The 17,643-nt window shown below is 34.9% G+C and overlaps 1 protein-coding gene across 3 annotated transcripts in view; it reads left to right on the top strand.

Annotated features, from left to right (window-relative positions):
- ZBTB20 (zinc finger and BTB domain containing 20) overlaps positions 1–17,643 on the top strand; it is a 785,615-nt gene that overhangs the window by 137,317 nt on the left and 630,655 nt on the right. For all 3 annotated transcript variants that reach the window (XM_043595979.1, XM_043595980.1, XM_043595985.1), the window contains one exon: positions 16,365–16,416. The gene's annotated coding sequence lies outside the window, so the exon portion shown is untranslated. The remainder of the gene's footprint in view (positions 1–16,364; positions 16,417–17,643) is intronic.

Genomic DNA, 17,643 nt, shown 5'->3' with positions numbered 1-17,643 from the left:
TTTTTGACTCATGGAATATTTATAAATGTGTTTTTTAGTTTCCAAATATATAAGGATTTTTAAATTGTCTTTTTGTCTTGATTCCTGATATTATTGTATTGTGGCCAGATAACATGCTTTGTAGGGTATGAATTCTTTGAGTTTGTTGCGACTTCTTTTATGGATCGGTTACCGTTGAATTTTATACATACTACACATAAGTTTGGCAAGAACATACAATGCTCGAGGGGAAAAGTTTCTACACACCAGCTAGTTCAAAATTATTAATTATATTGTTTAAATCTTCTATATCTTTACTGATTTTTTTTTGGCTCATCTCTTGAAGTATCTTCTGCCTCGGGATTCAGTCTTTCACTTTGTTCACAGTTCTTTCGGAATTTCACCTTAGAATGCCTTTTTATCAGCATTCTATCTAAAATACCTGCTTCTTCACAAAAAGACACACACACACACACACACACACAAACACACACAGAGAGAAGGAAGCAAACCATAAGCCATAAGACTCTTAACTATAGAGAACAAACTCAGGGTTGCTGGAGGGAGGTGGGCTAAATGGGTGATAGGCATTAAGGACACTTGGGGTGAACACTGGATGTTATATGTAAGTGATGAATCATTAAATTCTCCTGAAATCATTATTACACTGTATGTTATAACTTGGATTTAAATAAAAATTGGAAAAAAAACACCTGCCTCTTCAGAACTTCTCTCTCTTTTCCCTCATCCTGCTTTTTCTTTATGGCATTTGTTAGTATGGGACATTGTATTTTATATTTTATGTTCATTGTCTCCCTTACTGGAAAATACACTTGCTGAAGACAGGAACAATGTTTTATTCACTATTGTTACCTTCTGGGTCTAAAATCATACTTGCCTCCAACAGGCATTTAATATATATTTGTTGACTGAATGAACAAAAGAATAGCTATTTCTGATATTACGGTGAGCTCCTTTTCAGTTGAAGGAGTTTGTTATGTGAGAGTTCTGTGGCTTCTTCCAAAGTGTTTTGGCATTCTCTTTTATCCCATGACCCTAGATCTGTGCCCATAAGAGTCTAAAGAAATCCAGATTGTTTTTGTGTTAATGTTTAAACTTGGATTTTATGTTCTAAAAGAATAGTGTAAATGCTGACTCCTAAGGTGCCTATGGAACATATCTGCGTTTCAAATGTCTTTCATGTGACTTTATACCACCCAGAGCCCTAAGAAGAATTCAGGCATCTTTACTGCTTCTCCATGCTAGCCTAGTTTTTTCTACACCTTATGGAGGGGGGAATCCATTATTAAGCATGTTTCAATTGTTCCTCCTTGCCTCTCTTTGGATTTAGGTCTTGTCTGTTGCCCATGCTTTGGTGTTGATATTCCATATAACATCATAAATACCTGGGTATATGTGAATATGATGCTCTAGGGTCCAACAAGGCTTCAGCTCCACCCTTGGCTCTACCTTTGAGTTCTCTGTTCTTTTCTGACAATCAGAGATTTCCCTTTCTATCTTTCATTCTAACTTGGTTCAGTTTTTTAATTATCAAAATTATCCTAAATATCTGTGTATTTGAAGTGGAGAGATATAATCACTAGTAGAATATGACATATTTATTGCAATTAATAGCATTTCATACTAGCCTGACTACTTCTTATAGGTCCATTAGGCACTTTATGTGAATCTTTGTCATGTTTGTTTATAGCATGGTAATTCTTCAGTGGCTGACATACTTCTGTATTGTCATATCAATAATCATATGTGATTTTTTTCAAAGAAAATATCCTTTAACAGTTAACATCACGCAGTGTGTATTTGTGTGTGTGTGTGTGTGTGTATGTGTGTGTGTATGTGTGTGTGTGTACATGATGGGAGGGAGAGGGAGAGAGAGGTCAGAGTTTAGGTGGGAAGAGAGACCATTATGAAGGAAGTGATAGCTGAGGAGAGGACGGGAGCTAGGGCGAGGATGGGGTGTGGGTGAGATTGCAGTAAGACAGCTTGTAGCTAAACAAGACAAATATTTGGCAAAGCCGCTTTAATTCTTTTCTGTGAGGCAGATGAACTTATAGAGTCAGATAAATGATCCTAATGCCAGTCTGCTCTCCCCTTCAACTTCTTGGACCCGATTTCTTTTCATATGTAGCTAAACTTGTCCTTTTGCTGTTACCTGAGTGAAGTTGAGAGGTTTGCACTTACGCTCAATTTTTGGTACTTTGTGATTTGTGCTGTGCTCATGTCTACAGAGAAAAATCGGTCCCTCAGAGTACAAAGTAACTGTCATCTTGATTGTATGTGAAGGCTTCTACTCTATCATGTGATATTAACAGGAACCCAGGATCAGCAAACCTGTGTTCTTTTGGAACTGCTTTTCTTCAGTATTTTCAATACATAGCAAGAACATAGGTAATAAAGGAGGTATTCATGTTTCACAAGTGAGACATGAGCACTCCATCCTCTTTTGTAAATATTGCAATGTTTTGCGATTCTCTTTCATATCTTTCAAAAGAGAAAGAATCTTCAGTTATTTCTTTAATGAATCAGTTACTCTATGAAGATTTTGAGAATGTTATTTTGCAGACAGATTCAATAATCTTATCCCTATTGTGTAATTTAGTGGTAAGCTTTCCACATTCATCTTACCTGGGAAGGTCAAGCTTTTTATGACCTCAAAAAGTCGGATCCTTGTTTTGTACAGACAATTACCTAAATGTTCCCATTATTTAGAATGGATATTTCAACCATCTCAAGGTTTACTTTTGCTAGAATTCTCAAGTGTTTTCATTTATTGAATACTGAATACAATTGAAGCAGTTTTTATAATATTATCTAAAAATCTTATATTTTCTTATTTTATTTTAAAATTCATGGCTGTATGATGTGCAGATGTAACATAATGGCAAACTTTACATTTAAATGTTATAGCTGTAGTGTTTTTACAGTAATCTGGTTGAAGCCAAAAAAATATTTTGACACCATAGGCTCTAGAGATTTATGTAGCCAGAAGAGATAAAGCAGAATTGGATGTCAGAAAGGTGGATTATTGGTTATCACAGATAGAAGGGCTGATAGGTTAATGAAAGCTGATTGGCACGAGAATTTATTATAGCAAATGTAAAGTGGAGAATAGAAAATGATAGTGTTACTGATTAATAGTTTATCTCATGACAATGTGGATCAATGTGGATCATTTGGAATCTTTATGCACCAAATTTTAGTTTAATTGTGTAGCTATTTTGGTGTTGGGATACAATTTTGAGAAGCATAAAATGGATTTAAAATATCTTTTAAAAATAGTTATCAATAAGAATCAAGTAAAGGGATATTTAGTTCTTTGGATATATGAAGGTATGTTCTAATGGAGAAATTTAGATGACCTAAAGGAATTTGAAGGAGAAACAATTCTTATGATAGATGTAATGAAAATGTAACTTGAAATAGCCTGACATTTTCAATAAAACACTGGCAGAGAAATCAGTAAACATCTTGAAGACAAAGGAATCATGAGCAATGAACAAAATGAGTTTATTACAAACAAATCATGTCTGACAAAATTAATAGTTGTTTAAAATAGAATTGCAAAATTAGCATGGATAAAGGGAATATATTTTTTAAACTTCAACCAAGTATTTACTGTGGCTTTTCAAAAATAATTTTAATGTTAGGATACAAATAATCTGATGTATTGGATATTTATGGAAAGATAATGAATCATATATAAGGCCAAAATGTAATGCCAAAAATACCTCCAAATTGATTGTGGGATCAGATGGCAGTGACAAGGGTGACCTGAGGGGTTTAGGTCCCTTGACATTCGCATCATTCCCCCCAGATAGTATTATAATTCATGTAAAATCAACATGCATATCTCACAAAAACAGCTTCTGACACAAGTCCTCATAGTACCCCTTCCAATTAAATTGTGTTGTTAAATCTCCTCTATGTAGAAATTCAGTAGGCTTTACTGGTGAATTTAGATCAGTGGTCAACAAATCTGTCCTACTGTTTATTTTTATTATTGAGGTATAATTGATATATAACAGCATATTAGTTTCAGGTATATAACATGATATGATATATGTATATATTGCAAAATGATCACCTCAAGAAGTCTAGTTAACACCCATCACCACACGTAGTTAACACCTTGTATGTGTGATGAGAACTTTTAAGATCTAATCTCTTAGCAACTTCCAGATGTGCAGTATAATATTTTAACTATAGTCACCATAATACACATTACATCCCCAGGACTTATTCATTTTATAACTGGAAGTTTGCACCTTTAGACCACCTTCACTCATTTCACATACAAACCAACCCACCCACCCAGCCCCACCCCGCCCCTCCTTCACACCCTGGCAACTACCAATCTGTTCTTTGTCTCTATGAGTTTAGTTTGTTTGTTTGTTTGTTTGTTTGTTTTGGGGGGGGTTATTTATTTTATTTACTTTTTAAGTTTTTTTTAAATTCCAATTAGTTAACATATAGGGTAATATTAGTTTCAGGAGTAGAATTTAGTGATTCATCACTAACATATAACACCCAGTGCTCATCATAGGTGCCCTTAATACCCATCACCCATTTAACACATCCCCTCACCTACTTCCCCACGAGAAACCCTCAGTTTGTTCTCTGTAGCTAAGAGTCTGTTTTATGGTTTGTTTGCCTTTCTCTTTTTCCCCCTATGTTTATCTGTTTCATTTCTTAAATTCCACATATATAAAATTCCATTAGATATAAATAAGATCATATGATATTTGTCTTTCTCTACTGACTTATTTCACGTATCTTATAATGCCCTCAAATAGCAAGATTTCCTTCTTTTTTTATGGCTGAACAATGTTCCATTCATTGTATATACATGCCACTTTTTTTAAAAATCCATTCATCCATCTATCAACTAATAGTCTTAGCTATTGTAAATAGTACTACACTGAACATTAGGGTGCAGATATCTTTTTGAGAGAGTAATTTTGTTTCCTTCATGATATACTCACAAGTGGAAATGCTGGATCATAGGGGAGTTCTATTTTTAAATTTTTGAGAAACCTCCATACTGTTTTCCATACTGGCTGTACCAATTTACATTCGCATCAACAGTGCACAAAGGTTTCTTTTTCTCCACATCCTCACCAACTCTTCTTGTTTCTTATCTTCTTGAAAATAGCCATTCTCACAGGTGTGAGGTGATTTGGTTTTCATTTGCATTTCCCTGATGATCCCAAAGTTTTTGTAAGTAAAGCTTTATTGATACAGGCATGTCATTTGTTTATGTATTTATTGCCTTGGCTGCTTTTTTTTTTTTTAACGTTTTATTTATTTTTGAGACAGAGAGAGACAGAGCATGAACGGGGGAGGGGCAGAGAGAGAGGGAGACACAGAATCGGAAGCAGGCTCCAGGCTCTGAGCCATCAGCCCAGAGCCCAACGCGGGGCTCGAACTCATGGACCGCGAGATCGTGACCTGAGCTGAAGTCGGACGCTTAACCGACTGAGCCACCCAGGCGCTCCTCCTGTGGCTGCTTTCATGAGATGATGGCAGAGTTGAGTAATTGAGACAAAAACTGTATTACCTACAAAGCCAAAAACGTTTATCATTTGGCCTTTTACAGAAAGTTTGCTGATCCCTGGTTTAAATGAATGATTTTTTTAAATCTTTAGAAGTATTTAGAATTTTTGTCAAATATGGGCATAGGTAGAATATTTGTACACTGAATGAGGGAGGCAGTGAATTTGTACATGTTATACTTAGGGTCTAGTCGTACCCTGCATCTTCCATCTTTCATGGGTATTGACTCATCCATTTTAGCAATAAACATCCAAAATGAGATATGTGACACTGTCACTGCCTTCATTCAGTTAAATTCAACTGTTCTTGACATTGTAAATGTTGATGATGATATATCAGTAGGTTTAATGGGGGAATACAGAGGGAACTGTGGTTAAGAAGAGCAATGATGTTAGTCGTAAGTATTAAGACAAGTTAGGTCTAATTCTATGATACTCTGTTTTGTTAAAACTCTCAAGTGTCATCAAATGTATTTTGGATCTTTCTCCTAAATGTAATTATGTTAGGGGCAGAGCATTCCTCAGTCTGGGATTTAACTTAAAAAAAATCATATTGTTCACTGTAGGTAAAAATATTTACAGATTGAATATTAACTCCATAATTATTTTTGTATATATTTATTCATTCTTCAGATATTTGAGTGCTTACTGTATGCCAGGCATAATGCCAGGGGAAAGTGATTTGGCAGTGAATTACATGTAGCTAAATTGGTAGGATCCCTAATGTAGGAAGACACACAGTGAATGAGTTTTTAAAAAAAAAATGATTGCAGAGAGTGATAACCTATGAAGAAAATAAAACTGGATGGTGGAGGAAAGAGTGACTTGGGTCAGAAAATATGGATAACGGGATAAAGAATAATGGGGTGCCATTTGAGCTGAGACTCAATGATGAGAAGGGGAAGCCACCATGAAATGATCTGGGGGAAGAGCCTTAGAAGACCAAGTTCCAAAGCCCCAAACAAGTGTGGCTTGATAAAGGCATAGATAGAAGACAAGTGTCTGGATCCTAGTAAGAGTTTATGTGTGTCATGTTAATTTGAGATCCATGTTTGTGTCTGTGTGAGAGTGTTAGTGGGAACAGCGCATAAGGATAGCCTTCTGTATGTATGTCTTTATGATCAGATTTTCAAAACTGAAATGTGTCTGAGCTAAAATGAGAGTGATTGAACTGATCGTATTGGAATCAATTTTTTGTTGAGTCCAAGGGAAGACCATGGAGAGATGTGTGGATAAGAATAAGAAAAGAGAGAAAGCATTGAGATAGAGTTTTGGAGAAATTGGAGATTAGCATTCATTGTTTGGCTCCCAGACCATGTAGATTTCAATTACATGAACACCTTAACATATTATAGGCCTCAATAAATGTTTGCCAAATCAATGTATACTGGTTTAAAATCTTATCTGATTGGATTGGAGGGTAAAATTTCTTTATTATTTGGAAGACAGAATACACAACGCAACCAGATTATGGAAGACTTTATAAACCAAACACATTGATATTCTACGTGATTGGGAATCATTACAGGAAATAAGGTAATGGCTAGATGATTTCCTAATATTTGTTTTATTATGGCATATAGGATGAGTTAGAGACAAAAGTTGCTGAAGATGTTATTTTATTTTGACCAGGTTTTCATTCCCAGCCTGACTTGGCTGCTTTGGAATCAATTACTTCATAAAAATCCCTGGGTCTAATGAAGAAAAGCTGCCTCAGTTACCAAGGTTCTTTCTTGTTCTGCATTCTTGCATCTATATTCCTGTTAGCCTTGTGTTGTGCTTTTTTTTCCTGTTTATCTGATCTTTAACCATTTTTAGGACTCTGAACATTCTGCCTTATTTTGCCCTTTTATATTTGTATCTCACTAGTACCTGCTTAATTGCATTTATGTGTGAGGGATAATTGAATAAAAATTAAATGGAACAAATTTTTAACTGAAAACTCTTCTGTACAAACTATAAAAATGGAATTTTTTTCTTTGTGTCTTTCTTTTCTTCTTTCCTTCCTTCCCTCCCCTCTCTCTCTCGCTCTTTCCCTTTCTTCCTCTCTTTCTCTCTTCCTTTATTCCTTTCTTACCAGCCTTTGCTCTTTATGGGACTACACGAAATATTAAGGTTGGTGCACTGAAAGCAGATGAGACAAGTTTGTCGATATCTCTGGGAGCTCTCAATCCGTCAGTGAGAAGGATATGCCGAGGAAATGTTCATGTTGTTGCAGCTAACTTAGCCACTGGAGCATCTTGTAGGCCCTTACCTTTGGGAACTGTGATTATGACACTATGGGCCATTCATCCTGTTGTCTTGGTTGGCCTTTAGACTGTACAATCATTGAATTTTGTATCTCACTGGAACTTTTTCCAAAAAGGAAATGAAGGGTCAGATTTTATTGTAGGATTCCACATTTAGTGACATAGTGACATTTTATTTTTTTCCATCTGGGCATTTAAGTGAAGAGCAGTATATAATTGCCAGCTGCACACAGGTGGTGCCAGTTTTGTCAGCAACCTAGGAACAACTCCTCAAATGTTTATGTCTGGGAAAACCAGTATGAATGTGTCTTGCATGGTAGTGAAGACTATATTGTGTTAAATACACAACCACGCAAGAAAACCCATCAGCTCATGACACTGGAAACGTAATATTGTTTGCAGAAGTGCAGACTGAGTGGCCAGACTGTGAATGCATCCTGGTTCTGCCATTCAGTAGAGAGGCGATCTTTGGTGAATCACATAATCTCTCTATGCCTTAGTTTAAATGTCAGTAAAATGTGGAAAATGACATCTGGTATCTAGTTACCCATCACCTAGAGTTTTTGTGAGGTGTAAATAAGTAAATACACATAAAGTACTTAGAATAAAACCTCACTACAGGGAATGTTTATGTATGTGCAATTATCTGATAATTTTTAGAAGTAAAGGTGAACGTTAAATAGCTTTCTCTCTGACACTGCCTCCTCTAAGAGTTAAAAAAGTGTAAGAAAATTGTTGCCGCTTCTAGAATGTGGAATGATTTGAAAACAGTACTATTTTGTTTTAAAGCTCAAACTCTGGTAGTGCAATTATCCTAAAAGGAAACATACTTAACCTTTAACCAAGACTAAATTAAGCAGAGTTGTTTTTACACTCCCCTTTTAGAGGAAAGGAAACAAATCATAAGAAAGTACTTCACTATTAAAGATGTCTTCAAAAAGCAACTTTAAACATCCTTGTTCTGCCTGGGATCACTGTACAATTTGTCTGTACGATTGTCTGTACAATCTCCAGTGTGTATGCATTTACAATTTTATAAAATTCTAAGGCACATGATCTTTTTGTGGGTCCCTGGACTCCTGGAAACATATAAAATTTTGAGAACATGTACACTTTTCTAGAGAAAGAGATCCTTGGTTTTCTATCATCTTCTCAGAGGGTCTTATGACCACCCCCCCCCCAAAAGATTAAGGGCCATCCTCTATGGCAGTATAAATTTTTCATCTTTAATGAAGAAAAAATTATAAAGCCCTATGTACCAAGGCAGGGAAATCTGCTAGTACATCTTAGGTTTTTAGTTAAAAGAATCAAAACAGGGGCGCCTGGGTGGCGCAGTCAGTTAAGCGTCCGACTTCAGCCAGGTCACGATCTCCCGGTCCGTGAGTTCGAGCCCCGCGTCAGGCTCTGGGCTGATGGCTGGGAGCCTGGAGCCTGTTTCCAATTCTGTGTCTCCCTCTCTCTCTGCCCCTCCCCCGTTCATGCTCTGTCTCTCTCTGTCCCAAAAATAAAAACAAACAAACAAACAAAAAACGTTGAGATAAAAGAATCAAAACAAAAACTTTATTTTCTCTGGTGAACACTTAGCTAGCCAGAAATTTAATTAGCTGGCCTTCCAGGGAATCAGTATTTACTTGTGTCAAGCAGCAGTCATTCTTAGCTGAGCTAGTATTTTGTCCAGAGAAAATGATAAATTTTATTTACTGTTCATTCTTTATTTCCTTATAGTTTCAGAATTATTAACATTTTCCATAGTTTTATAGTGGTATATTTCTTATGATATGCTTAGGAGCAAGAACATTATATAAATGCTCCAAAGCCAGTATTCTATCAATCTCATTAATATAATTTAGAAGAGAACATTTCTACTCATTGTGTTGAAATGTATTGTGGAGTAGGGTATTTGAAAGAGGACAATGGACAATTAGAAAAAAGGAAATTTTATTGACCTCTGAAATCTTAAAAATGTGTTGTATTTCTAATGCACTTATGCAAATGTTTAAATTCACACTTACTTTGATGTTTTTAAATTGCTTTTATTAAAATGGCTTAATAGACTATTTTAAAATAATTGATTATGGGTTCTTAGAAAGGGTACACATTCCAAGCTCAAAAACTTTAAAGTTTTTAGTGGAAGGAGATTAAATAATTCAGAAATGCATTCTGTTTACCTCTTAATAATTAAGCAGGTTAGACGGTGTACTTTTTATAGTCATTGAGTTTTAATTTATTTATTTGTTGGTGTGTTGGTTTTTAAGAATTTATTTAAGGCATTCTGCTATTGGGAAATAAAAATGAACGGAGTAAAGCTGCACATAATAAAGGAAAGGGGTTGGGTTACTTTTAAAGAGACAAGTGACAAAAAAAAGAAATTGATTGGATTTCAGGGTTAAAAGAAGTGTTTAGTACATAATCTTTCTGAACTTTTCCCCTCTGTTTGGAAGAGAAACTGAAATACCTAACAGCAACTATGACTGAGTCAAGTGAATAGTCTTTTGTTGTTGCCCTAGAGGCTGGTTCAGTGGAATTTGATTTGATCTTAGATGGCTTCATTATGGAGTTTGGCCAGGTCACTTTTATGGATTCTTGGAGACGTCTACCATAGAACTTATCAGATTCTTCGGTGCTTTAAAAACTCTGGTAATATCCTAAGCCAGAATGAATACCTTCATTCTGAGAAGCACCATCATGGGCTAGAACTGAAGTAGCCTTTTCCTGTCTTCGAGGGACTGCATCTTGTCCTCTTAACCATGTATGTACAGGTTCTTTCTGAAGCTTTTTAGGGATTATAAATTGGTTTTCATTTTTCATTTTTGATGAGATACAACCAAACTTCATACCTAAATTTTTATTTAATGAGGAAGACTTGTTTTCTATGATTATTGGTAGAGAATAGCCTTTAGCAGTTTCTATTTATTTTGTTCTAAGTTATCATTGCTTGCTTTTTATTTTTACTTATTTGAAATTGTAACTATAATGGTTCTATCACTGAAATTGATGCATGTTTTATCTGTTTTCTCTTATAATAGTATGTTTACTATATAAATATACCCTCAAACTTCTCAAGTTTTCTTCATTCCACTCTGTGTATTTCTTTGAAAATTTGGTTAAAGGTGTGATCGATTAAAGTTTGGCTTCCAGAAATCTAATAGATACCATTATAAGTGGTTGCTGTTTTTGCCAAATCTTATTTTTCTTTCCTTTGTTTTTCCTTTCTTTTTTCTTTATTCTCTTTCTTCCCTCCCTCCTCACTCCATCTTCTTTCCTTCCATCCTTACTTTTTTTTTTTTTTTTTTTTTTTTAAGTCTATGCAGCTTATAGAGGTAAACTTCTAGGGACAAATAGACTTTTTCAACAAGCTTACTTAACATTTCGGAAATCTAGTAATATATTATCTAATCTTTTTTCTGCAACATAGACTAGGACTTGTTTTAGTGACTTTTATGTTTATAAAAAGTAATTTGTGTTTATTGTAGAAAATTTGGAAAGAAATCACAAGAAGAAAAATATCTGCCATAATGTTACTCTCTGAGATCAGTACTAGGAATAATTTAGTGTATAGGTCCTTACATGCTTTTCTAATGCATAAATGCTTTTTCTGATACATATATACATACATACAAAAGATCCACATTTATTTACTCATATTATCAAACATTGTGCATAGTCTATATACATATATATCATACAAAAAATTATTAAAAATTGGGGCACCTGGGTGGCTCAGGCAATTAAGCATCCAACTTTGGCTCAGGTCATGATCTCCTGGTTCTCAAGCCCCGCATCAGGCTCTGCTGACAGCTCAGAGCTTGGATCCTGCTTCAGATTCTGCATCTCCCTCTCTCTGTGCTCCTCCCCCACTCATGCTCTGTCTCTGATCTCTGTCTCTCTCTCTCTCTCAAAAATAAGTAAACATTAAAAAAATTTAAAAGCATTGTTAAAAATTGTTACTTATTCATACCATTTTGCAACCTGTTTATTTTAAGTTTATTTATTTATTTTTGAAAGAGAGTGCATGTGCACACGCACACACAGTTGGGGAGTGGCAGAGAGTGAGAATGGATGCTGGGCTCCATGTGGGGCTGGATGCAGGGCCAGAACTTATAGCTGGTGAAATCATGACCTGAGCTGAAATCAAGAGTCAGACACTTAACTGACTGAGCTACCAGTCACCCCTGCAACCTGCTTTTTAAGCTTCATGATGCTTTGTAAATTTTCACTTGCTGTATTTAATGAAAGCTTATTATTGTATCACATATTACTTATTTAACCGGTTCACTGTTATGGAATATTTAGGCTATTTTTTTGCATTTTTCAGTACAGATTAATTATTAAAGAATATTCATTACAGATAATTATCTATTATAGATTAATATTATTTTATATATCTTAGCTTGTATATCTTTTATTGTGAATTTCCTATTCATTTGAAAAAATGAGATATTTCTTTCACTTATTTATTTACTAAGATTAACTCTATGATGTCATATACATTAAAAAAATATTTACCCTTTTTGTTGGCCTCAATTTTATTCAAGATATTTTTTGACTTTGAAAAATTTTTAATTTTAAGTAGTCAAATTCATAAATCTTTATGCTTAGGTTATAATCTACTACTGATTATGTGGCTTAAAACATCTTCTCACCTTGGAGTTCAGAAAATTATATACATATGTTTTCTTTTTTTAATTTACATCCAAGTTAGTTAGCGTATAGTGCAACAATAATTTCAAGAGTAGGTAGATTCTTTAATGCCCCTTACCCATTTAGTCTATCCGCCCCCCACAACCCCTCCAGTAACCCTCTGTTTGTTCTCCATATTTAAGAGTCTCTTATGTTTTGTCCCCCTCCCTGTTTTTATATTATTTTTGTTTCCCTTCCCTTGTGTTCATATGTTTTGTATCTTAAAGCCCTCATATGACTGAAGTCATATGATATTTGTCTTTCTCTGACTAATTTCGCTTAGCATAATACTCTCTAGTTCCACGTACGTAGTTGCAAATGGCAAGATTTCATTTTTTTTGATTGCCGAGTAATACTCCATTGTGTGTGTGTGTGTATACATATATACATATATATCACATCTTTATCCATTCAGGTATGTTTTCTTTTTTTTTTAATTTTTTAATTTTTTTTTTTTTTTTTTTGAGAAAGAGAGACATAGTGCAAGTGGGGGAGGGACAGAGAGAGAGAGGGAGACACAGAATCCAAAGTAGGCTCCCGGCTCTGAGCTGTCAGCACAGAGCCCGATGCTGGGCTCTAACCCACAGACCATGAGATCATGACCTGAGCTGAAGTCGGAGGCTTAACTGACTGAGCCACCCAGGCACCCTTATAGATATGTTTTCTTACAGCTCTTTGATTACTTATTATATTCAGATGTATCAATCTGATTTATATTTTGGTGCTTGGGAGGAGGTAGAGAAAAATCTCAACACTGTGAAAATGCTACCCCATACTAGAGTCCCTATGGTCTGTTCCACTAGTCTGTCTCTAACACTGCCTGTACCACACCATCACTTATTTCAGTCTTTGGTAAAAACTCACCTTGTTCTCTACTCATTTACTGCAGAGTCAAAACCTAACACTTGATATTTTTTCTGTTGTAACCTCCTATTTTATTTTATTGTTTTGTTTTAAAATTTGAACTAACTTTAAAGCATCAGAACTACTAAAGTTAATTTTAGTCCAATTTCGTTAAATAAAGATTTATCGAATATTTGCTATATACCAGTCCCTGTGCTTGTTTTAGGAAGACATAAAGAAGTGGAAGCCTGTGTGGTAGAGTCCTTGCGCTAGAAAAATGTATTAATCTGACGGAGGCAAACAGAGCATGTAAATGGTCAAGATAGTGGCCTAATATTGGTAACTTCATTTTTATTCTGATTCTTTTTACTCTTTTTTTAAAATCTATGACTTATTGACTCTAGACATTGTATAACTTTTTCCTTCTTATCTTTCTTTTAAATCCAGAAGAGATTAAGTGACAGTGATTTAACAGAGTCAGATTGACTCAGCCATATGAAATATGATGACTTTATATATAGTCTGTTACTATTTCTAATTAATGAAATGATAATTGTGTCTTCCTGTTTTCAGTTCTATAAATTTTTATTGAATATTTGGTAGGCATTATTTAAGGAGCTATAGGGAAAGAAAAATGAATGTCTGACAAATTTATAATTTAGTGGGGAAATTCATTATTTATAAAAAATAAGAGCAATATAATAAAATAATAGTTATTGAGAGTATTGTTTGCTGTGTGCATTGTAGAAAGCAAGGTAATATATACTAACTTGTTTACCTCTTGTAATAACCTGTAATAGTCCTCCAGATAGTTTTTTGACTCTCTCACTTCATGCACACTTTTCCTTATTGTCACCTCCTCTGAGAAGCTTTCCTGTGCAAACCTATTTAAAATATAAGCCCATGTAACTCTCAATGCTGTTACCTTGTGGTTTGTACTCACAGTACTAGCTATATGACATTATAAGTTTCACAGCTTATTTGCTTGTTTTCCACTGCTAGAATGAATACTGAATGGAAGACTAAACAATGGGTTGTAAATGTTTAGAGTTGCAAAACAGCAAAGTTTAATATACAAAATTCAGCTTCTTTAAGCCTAAATTTCTTTATCTGTAAATGGATATAGACCTAGTGCCTGTCTCATAGGTTGGTCAAGCTGTTCATTCTTTCATTTGGTAAATATTTATTGATCTTCATATGTGGCAGACACTCATTGTGAAATTGGGAATACGGTGAAAAATACAGCGTCTGCCGTTATGGCACTTCCATTCTAGTGGGGGGGACAATAGGTAAATTAAAATTACTTTTATAATATATCATGTAATGGCCAAATTAGTTTTCTCCAAATTAAATTTCCCGACCTCATTTCTACAATCTGAACATTTTTTCCCTGTTCTTTGTTATCCTCTGTTTATCCATGATGACTGGTTCTGATCTCATTCCTCCTAAAAGATTCTAATTTTCAGTGCCTCTTCTAAAGTTTGGTGGTGTTGGGGCGCCTGGGGGGCGCAGTCGGTTAAGCGTCCGACTTCAGCCAGGTCACGATCTCGCGGTCCGTGAGTTAGAGCTCCACGTCAGGCTCTGGGCTGATGGCTCGGAGCCTGGAGCCTGTTTCTGATTCTGTGTCTCCCTCTCTCTCTGCCCCTCCTCTGTTCATGCTCTGTCTCTCTCTGTCCCAAAAATAAATAAACGTTGAAAATAAAATAAAATAAAATAAAATAAAGTTTGGTGTTGCAGAATAACTGTATTACTCATGTATCCTGACTATGACAGGGATATCACCTTCCTTTTCTCTATCCCATTTATCAGTACAGGTTAAACTCAGGTTTGTTTTAGTTTACTAGTATACTTTGTTATTTAGTTCTTTGTTTTCCCTTCATAAAATATTACTTATGCATATTAAATATCCAATCAATTAACCTTAGATCTTTCTCATTTTAATATGTTGTTTTTGTTGCATTTTTGTTTTTTTGTTTTTTGTTTGTTTGTTTGTTTGTTTGTTTTTACTGTACATGCACTGGCTGATAGGATTGGCTCATGTTCATGTATGCGTTTCCATTAGTAAAACTGCTTTTGAGACTTTGAATGGCTGAATCTCTGTGGAGATTATTAGTTAATATGACATCAAGGTCATCATTGAAATTTCATAGCAAATTTGGAGGGATAGCTTTCCGAGGACGTAAAATATCAAGTTCAATTTTTAATAGGAGAGTTGTTTCTAGTTAATTTTTTTTATATTCAAACTCACTAAATTGGCTTTAAAGGCACCTCAACATCCTGCCTGCTTGACTGCTCCCAGTCTCAGCTTTGATTCTATACTATCATATACATTTGGATGGAAAGCAGTGTAAAAGTGACTCATCCATTTGTTTGACATCCCTGACTCCAAATCTGAGTAGGACCCTATAATCATAGCTTTCTTGCTGAGACAGGAAACATAAAGCCATGTTCTAATGTCAGTGCATTAGGTACTGTGCACCAGTTTGAGCTATATTGGACATGTTAGCCTCTGGTCCCTTTTTTCTTCCATCCATTTACTTTTTATTCTCTGGATTATCTTCCCTTATGCAAATCTCTTTTACCTCATTCATTGTTTTGGGGATAGTGCCTGTGTTTTATCTTTGAATTTTTCCTAACTCATTAGTACTTACCAACATATTGTACACAGCAGATCTTTGCAAAATCTCTGATAATGAAGAATAAACAAATACAGGGGATAAAAACTATTTGGTATTAGTTTTTATTTATAAAAACATAAGTGTAAAAACCTTTAATTGTGTAAATTAAGAAATCCTGGTCTACATCTAAGCCCTGTACACACAGTGACTTAAATTGTGTATTCGTGCCACACTTTACTATGTACTTGTACTGCATATACACAAATGAATGTGTTAGCCTTTATTTTTCTTTTGAAAACTGTAGATATTAGTTGACATACACAAATTCAGCTATATACTTCTCATGACTGGTCATAAATATGCTATGGAAATGTAAATTGTTTCCTTGAAGATTTTTAATTTTAAGTATTTTCTTTTTACAGTCACACAAAAAGAAGTATTAAGAATTGCCCTTTGAGACTCTGAAGGCTGAAGGTAATGTCCAGTGATATTTTCTTGAATGGGTTTTATCTTCTTGAAAAGTTTCTTAATATTTAAGGTCTTGTGTTTACTGTATCAGGTCTTTCCTTTATTGCCCCTTAACACATTAAATATCTTTTTCTATGTCTACCTAAAAATAAACTAAAATTATAAGTCAAAAAAGAAGAACCCTTGTGTTATCTCAGAATGTCTCAGCCTAATTGGGTGTTGCTATACCTCTTCTTCCTTCTCTGTGAGAATGTATGATGGCCCTTCCCTGGTTTTGAAATCAGTTGGGAACTCTTCTGATTTTTTACCTTGCCCTTTTCTTAAATAGATTGGCTCAAACCCAAGAAGTCAGCACCCATTCCTTCTCAGGAAGAGCTTTACAACTAACTATAAGTGATAAAATGCATTTGTTGCGGGCAACAAAACTGTACGCGAAACCATGCAGATGAGATTTAGTGGCTACTCATAGCGAGAAGTCCAGAATTTCAGGCAAGAAGTTTACAATAGACTTGCGTTGCTGCATTGTGTGTAAAGAGCTCATAGGGATTGAAGAAGGTTTCTGAGACAAGAGGGGGCTGTAATTACTTTGCTTCTTACATGCATGGTTAGATCTTCCAGCGAGAATAACATGGTAGGGTAATTTATTATAGAAGAGTAAATCACGGATTACATTGGAGGGGGATGGGGCGCTGCAATCCAACCATCAGTTTTGTGAATACATACACTTAAGCATGTGTGATAGCTTGTTTTTAATTTCTTTACACCAGTGCACACCTCAAACATTCCGTTTAGCAGTGGGATATGCAAATTGTTCCAAATGCAGCAGCAGTACTTTCACCTGAATGTCAAAACTGTCAGAGAGCTTTAAATCAAATCTTTATAACATTTTTAAAAACCAGCCAGCCCCAAGATTGAGGCACCAAACTCACTGCAAAGACTTGATTCTCATACTTTCAAAATGCTCCAGTATGTCAACAGGGTAATGTCAAAGTTCTAATTCACCTGCTTTCTAATTTTAACCTTTTAAGGATTTTATTTTATTTGGCTTAATTACGATATTTTCTACAAATTAATGATAAATGCCTTGATTAATAAAACCAAATGTCAGAGAAAATGACAACTTGATGAAAAATTAATACTCGGCAATATTTTAAGTTACAGAAATATGAAACATGTACTCTTAAACCTCGTACTTCATCAGCCCTTTTTGAAGGTGGGTAGCAGCAGTATTCT

The sequence above is a fragment of the Prionailurus bengalensis genome, chromosome C2, assembly GCF_016509475.1.
Source record: "Prionailurus bengalensis isolate Pbe53 chromosome C2, Fcat_Pben_1.1_paternal_pri, whole genome shotgun sequence".
NCBI lineage: Eukaryota > Metazoa > Chordata > Mammalia > Carnivora > Felidae > Prionailurus > Prionailurus bengalensis.
Note: the sequence above shows the minus strand (reverse complement) of the source record. Positions and strands in the feature narration are given on the sequence as shown.